Raw genomic sequence first — 6,908 nt, 5'->3', positions numbered from 1 at the left:
ACAATAGTTACCTTCTTAAATTATGTTTGGTGGTGACACACAACATACAAGTTGCATTATTATGTTCTTACATTATTAAGTCGAGAAACCTAATCTACAGCAACGCATTGGCCCGATGTATTTATTAGAGTAGAACGATGTATTCACCCGATGGCAATCAGCTGCTGGTTTGTCCGTCGTTGTCAAGCGGTACCAGCTGTTTGTGTTGACCCGCAGCACCCGGTGATGCAGTTGACAGTCGTTGTCGTGCAGCTCCGGCACCCTCAATCAGACAACCAGTCTTCTCCCCTGCCAATCTCTTGGAGCTTGACCAAAGATCCAAGGAAGAGAGGACGTCCATCGACAAAGCCAGCATGACGGGGCGGCTTGCAGCCGTGCCAAACGGGACCACCGACGGCGCCACGGCTGCTACCTGCCCACCGCGCTGCATGTACCGCGACTGGATCCGGACGGTCGCCGTGTCCGGGGCGCAGATAAGATCCACTCTCTTCTCCAACTCCCACCCTGGTCAGAGCGGATCCTCCATCGACTCCGGCGCCTCGGATTCTTACCCGTCCAAAAGCTCCGGCCGTTCCTCCGGCTTGGCCGCACCGGACTTGGGTGCCCACGAGCTCACGACGATCGCTCGCCAAATGGTCAGCGATGGGTACACCAAGCGTGTTGTTGAGGCGTTCAGCGCCACATCTCCCGCGCCAGCTCTGGAGAATTGGTTCTCGGAGCTCGACGTGGACTGGATTCTCCAAATCGGCAACGAGCATGGCTCATGGTGGCAGCTCCAGCTCGGAGACAATTCGGCTTTATCGCTGCGAGATATGGTCGAGAGGTGGATTCGAGCTCTCACAGTAATCGCCGGCAGTATCGCCGAGCTCGTCTTTGCTCGCCACGAGACCTCCAAAGTCGCACGGTTTGGCACACTGAGCATCGCCAAGATGCTAGAGTTCGTCGATGCCATTGTCCCTGCTCCCAAGGCAGAGAACCTACGGGCCGTGCTAGACATGTACATTTGTGCCTCCAACGTGTCCTATATGTTTACGCCGCTCGACATGTCTCCGGAAGCCCAAATCATATTCACCGAGACCGCCAGCTCGTTGGGGACAACAAGAAACAAGTTAAACAATGCCATACTAAGCACGATGATGGAGGTGAGAACACTCATGGAGGATGACGATTCATGGGCCATTGAGATTCCACGAGGAGGAGGCGATGTTCATAGGAACACTCGGTTCATGGTTGACTACATAGTGTCAATGAGGAAAGCCCGGGCTTCGACGGAGAACTGCGCGCCGAGCGACAACACCGTAAACCTTGGTGACCTGATAGATGCCACATTTGACTATATCTAAGGGATCTGCTTATGAGAAAATCAAAGTTTTGCTCGGGTCCAAGCTTGAGGTACATATTCCTGCTCAACAATTCTAATTTCATAGCAAATATGTTCGAGCCGTCGGTTCCGTTGGATCTTGAGCTGTGGTCTCTACACCACAGGCTTAAACGTCAATGTGGGAAGTACATTGATAGCTATCTCGATATCTCTTGGGGACACGTGACTTCCTGCATACCGAAATCATACTTTTCTCGGCCGTTGATCCATCGTTGGAGCAACACCTCCTTGCTGATTAATTTTGAGTTAGCATTTCATAAAACTTACCAGACTCAGAAGTTCTGGAAGGTTCCGGAGCCTCGTCTCCGATGCTTGCTGCGGAAAAATATAGCTGAAAGAGTTGTCTCATGTTACCGCAACTGTTTGGAGGAAAATCCGGAGCTGGAAAAACATGTGAATAGAGGAACCAGTAGTAGTCCCGAAATTTTGATGGAGATGTTAGGAGAGCTCTTTGAAGGATGAAGGCAAATTTAAATGGCCAGCATCCAACAGTCACCCAACATCATATAAGTGGCCGCTGAATTCATAGATGTATTCTGAATTTTCTGTTCAAGTGAACTTGTATTCTGAATTTTCTGTTCAAATGAAGTTGTATTCTGATTTCTGAAGTTGGTTGGCCGGTGAAGTTGTATTCTGTTCAGGGAATTCAGCCGGTGTTGATGTTCCTGGGCACTGAAAGAATGAGAGGCTAGAAGCGTATGCTGTTCGGCAGGGACGCATACATGTTATATAGTCATGACAGATTACAAGAAGGCGCAGGTTGTTGCTAAACTTGACCTCTACTCCAAGCTATACCAAGATAAGATCTATCTAGGTAACAACCTGCCGCACCAAATACATTGTATGCGTTACAACACATACGTGACATGTTGTCACATATTTCAATCTATACATTCTCTACAAGCATATCGTTTAACATCCTTCCTCAATCTTAACATGTCAAGGTTCAGATTGTTCTTGAAGGCTTGGAACTGCCGAACTTGTAGAGGCTTAGTGAAGCCATCAGCAACTTGATCTCCTGTTGAAATGAACTGTATTTCTAGTAGTTTCTGTGCTACTCTTTCACGAACAAAATGATAGTCAATTTCTATATGCTTTGTTCTCGCATGAAATACAGGATTTGCAGAAAGATAAGTTGCACCCAGATTGTCACACCAAAGTTGTGACACATGTGATCTTCCAATGCCCAATTCATCAAGTAGGGCTTCTATCCACATTACCTCAGCAGTTGCATTAGCCAGTGACTTGTATTCTGCTTCAGTACTGGAACGTGACACTGTTGTTTGTTTCTTTGCATTCCAAGATATAAGATTAGACCCAAGGAAAACAACAAAACCTCCAGTAGACCTCCTGTCATCTGGGCAACCAGCCCAGTCTGCATCAGAGAATGCACTTATTGCAGTTGATGAAGATCTACACAATTTTAGCCCTATTCCAGAATTTCCCTGAATATATCTTAATATCCTTTTTACTGCTGTCCAATGTACAGAAGTAGGAGCATGTAAGAACTGACAAACTTTGTTTACAGCAAAAGATATATCAGGTCTAGTCAGAGTTAAGTACTGAAGTGCACCAACTATGCTTCTATACTTAGTCCCTTCTTCTGAACTTAGTATTTTTCCTTCATGCAATGACAGCTTATCAGTAGTTGACATAGGTGTAGTGGAAGGCTTACAATCCTTCATGCCTACACGCTTGATTATATCTTTGGCATATTTTTCTTGAGTCAACATAATACCATCATGCATCTTTTTAACTTCAATACCTAGAAAATAATGCAACTCTCCCAGGTCCTTGAGTGCAAACTCACTTCTCAAGTTTCTTAACAAGGCCAAGGTAGCATCTTGAGATGAACTGACAACAATTATATCATCAACATAAATTAACATATAAATGATCACCTTCCCTTTCTTGAAGAAGAGCAGTGAAGTATCTCCTCTAGAGGCTCGAAAACCAAGCTGTTGCAGCTTCATGCTCAGTTTTGAATACCAGGCTCTGGGTGCCTGCTTTAAACCATACAAGGCCTGGTCCAACTTACATATATGGTGCGCTTTTGGGCCATCCTCAAATCCAGGTGGCTGCCGCATATAAACCTCTTCCTCAAGAACGCCATGTAGAAACGCATTCTGAACATCCAATTGACGAAGACTCTAACCCTTGGAAATAGCAATAGACAGAGCAAGTCTGATAGTAGCAGCCTTAACAACTGGACTAAATGTATCTTCATAATCAATACCATAGCGTTGCTTGAAACCTTTAGCCACTAGTCTAGCCTTGTACCTGTCTATTGTGCCATTAGATTTTCTTTTGACCTTGTACACACACTTACAATCTATTACATTCCTCCCTTGCTTCGACGGAACTAAGTGCCAAGTCTTGTTTCTCATGAGTGCATAATATTCTATGTTCATAGCATTTTTCCAATCACGATTACTCAACGCCTCTGTTAAACTTTGTGGTTCACCAGTGGAGGCAAAATTTGCAAACTTGAAATTCTTGTCATACCTTACTGTTTCATCTTTAAACTTTGATGGTTTCAAAATACCTCTTTGTGCACGTGTAGTCATACGTGCTGGTGTGTCGTCGTGTACTGGATCAACAGCTGCAGAAGATCCCGGCCTGCCTCCATCCAATTAAGCGTCACCGGGCAAATCCTCCTTGACTGCCACGCTCGGATCGCCCACGGGCACATGTGACGTGTTGTCTGGACTCGGGGAGCGCGCAGGTGGACCAGGCGACACGCCGCCCGCTGCACGTGACGATGAAGGCGCGCCTGGCCCTCTCGTACCGAAGCCTGACGCGTGGCGCGCACCAGAGGAGGGCGAGGGGACATCAGGTCCTCCCGACCAATCATCTGCCGGCCCACCCGACCGGTCTCCAGGGGAGGCAGGCGGCGTTAGGGGATCCGCCTGGGGATCCGTCGCCGCGTCAGCCTGCATGTTGACACCGTATCTCGCGAGATTAACGCCTGCAGGCATATCTGCCTTGTGTCCCACGCCGCCAGGAGTTCACTGTTGCTGCATAAAATCATAGTTTGGAGCGCCGTTTTTTTCACCGATGTCTCCATTATGGTTAGGGTTATTAAACAAATGATCATCAACAGTGTTTTCACCCCCTTGATCAGTAGGATTTAATAGGTCTGGGGAAAGCAAAAGGATCTCAGCACGTAAACGTGCACCGGCGTTAGGATGAAGTGTAGCAAAGGGGAAAACGTTTTCATCAAATACAACGTCCCTAGAGATATAAACACGTCCGGTGGAGATATCAAGGCACTTAAAACCTTTATGGAGATTTCTGTACCCAAGGAAAGCACATTGTTTCGATCGGAATTGGAGTTTATGATTATTGTAGGGTCGAAGATTGGGCCAACAAGCACACCCAAATATGCGAAGAATAGATTAGTTGGGGGTTTCATGAAAGAGTCGTTCAAAAGGTGTTTCGAAGTTGATAACCTTGCTAGGAGTCCTATTTATCAAATAGGTTGCGGCAATGAAGGCTTCATCCCAAAACTCAAAGGCATAGAAGAAGTGACAAGCCTACCTCAACTATGTGTCGATGTTTCCTCTCAGACGATCCATTCTGTTGATGGGCGTGAGGACAAGAGACATGGTGAGATATGCCTATGCGGGTGAAAAAGGAGTTTAGTTTCACATACTCCCCACCCCAATCTGTTTGGAGAGCAAGAATCTTGCGATCAAACTGTCTTTCAACAAGATTCTGAAAATCATGGAATTTCTGAAACACCTCAGACTTGTGTTTGATAAGATATATCCATGTATATAAATCTAATGAAATCATCTATGAAACTCACATAATATTGCTTTCTTCCTACCGTTTCAACAGCACGACCCCAAACATCGAAAAACACAAGTTCTAGAGGAAACTTTGATTCACTTATTGAATTTGGATAAGGAAGTTGGTGACTTTTGCCTCTTTGACAGGCGTCACATACAGACTCTTTATTGAAATCACTGGCACACGGGAGATTATTCTGACTAATGACTTTGCTAACAATAACTGAAGATGGATGTCCTAAGCGTCGATGCCACCTATCCGGAGTTATCTTGGTGGCACTTAGCACTTGCTTGTTGACGCTGGTGCCCGTGTGCTTTACTAGGTAGAGACCTCATCTACCCTTGCCTTGAAGGAGTACCTTCCTCGTTCCCCGTTCCTTTACAAAAAAAGAATAGGGATGAATTTCAACAAAGGTATTATTGTCAACGGCGATACGACTAGCAGAGATGAGACTTTTGTTGGCTTCGGGTACACGAAGTATATTGTTTAAATAGATATGACGATCTAGGGTGTGAATAGCCGAATGACCAACGTGTTCAATAACCATACCTGAACCACTTGCGGTGTGGATCTGCTCGTTGCTGTTGTAGCAGTCTCCCATGGTCATCTTCTCCAGGTCGCCGGTGATATGGTCGGTGGCACCACTGTCGAGATACCAGTTGGTGTCCACCCCATACCGTGGAGCTGCAAGATTCGCTGATTTCTCCTCCACACCTTGGTAGGATTCATCATAGCGTTTCCAGCATTTCCATGCCAGATGGCCCATCTTCCCGCAGATTTGGCACTGAACCATGGGAGTGGAGGCATGGTTGTTGTAGTTGCATCCGCCACTGCCGTTGTTGCCGCCGTGCCCGCCGCCATGTCCATCGTTGCGGCCTCCTGGCTTGGAGTAGCCACGGCCGCCGCGGTCACCACCATTCCTGGCTTGTCTGCGGCCGTGGTCACCACCGCCGCCGCCACCGCCTTGTCTGCGGCCTTGGGTGGCAGCGTTGGCAGATGACTGCGATCCACCGCCACGGAGATTCAGCCTCGTCTTGAAGCTGAGCAGCTGAGAAAACAACTCAGCCGCGGTGACTGGTTCTATCCTGGAGCACATGGTAGAAACCACAGGGTCGAACTCTTCGTCAAGTCCGGCTAGGATGTGGGAGACAATATCTTCCTCGTCCACCCTCTTCCCTGCAACAATCAGTTCGTCGCAGAGGGTTCTGATCTTCCCGACGTAGTCGGTGATGGATAGGTTGCCCTTCTGGAAGTTGGCGAGGGTGATCCGAACGTTGGTGGTCTGGGAGCGGGTGCGAGATGCAAGCATCCCCTCAACCGTGTTCCACAACTCCGCCGAGGTATGACAGGACGCAACCTGGATGGCTATCTCACGAGGGAGAGTCATCAGAAGATATGAGAAAACTTGTTGGTCTTGCGCATACCAGGTCTGGAAGTCAGGGTTCGATGCCTTCGCCGTGGTCTTGCCGTCGGAGGAGGTCACGTCGATCTGCATGGGCGGCGGTGGCTGCTCAATGTCGAGGTACTTCGCCATCTGGGCTCCCCGAATGGCGGAGAGCACGGTCACCCGCCATAGAGCCTGATTGCCCTTGGTGAGCTTCTCGGTGGAGTTGTGCAGAAAGGTGAGGAGGGGAAGTGAAGGAAATATGCCCTAGAGGCAATAATAAAGTTATTATTTATTTCCTCATATCATGATAAATGTTTATTATTGATGCTAGAATTGTATTAACTG

The 6,908-nt window shown here is 47.6% G+C and overlaps 2 pseudogenes; one reads left to right on the top strand and one right to left on the bottom strand.

Moving 5' to 3' along the window:
• The first annotated feature begins 339 nt into the window (after positions 1 to 339).
• On the top strand, positions 340 to 1,843 carry LOC123186489 (uncharacterized; annotated as a pseudogene).
• A 4,365-nt stretch (positions 1,844 to 6,208) lies between these two features.
• Positions 6,209 to 6,347, bottom strand: LOC123038481 (uncharacterized; annotated as a pseudogene).
• Between the last annotated feature and the right edge of the window lie 561 nt (positions 6,348 to 6,908).

The sequence above is a fragment of the Triticum aestivum genome, chromosome 2A (assembly GCF_018294505.1).
Source record: "Triticum aestivum cultivar Chinese Spring chromosome 2A, IWGSC CS RefSeq v2.1, whole genome shotgun sequence".
Classification (NCBI taxonomy): Eukaryota; Viridiplantae; Streptophyta; class Magnoliopsida; order Poales; family Poaceae; genus Triticum; species Triticum aestivum.
The sequence above is the reverse complement of the archived record's forward strand: the minus strand, read 5'-3'. Positions and strand labels throughout refer to the sequence as shown.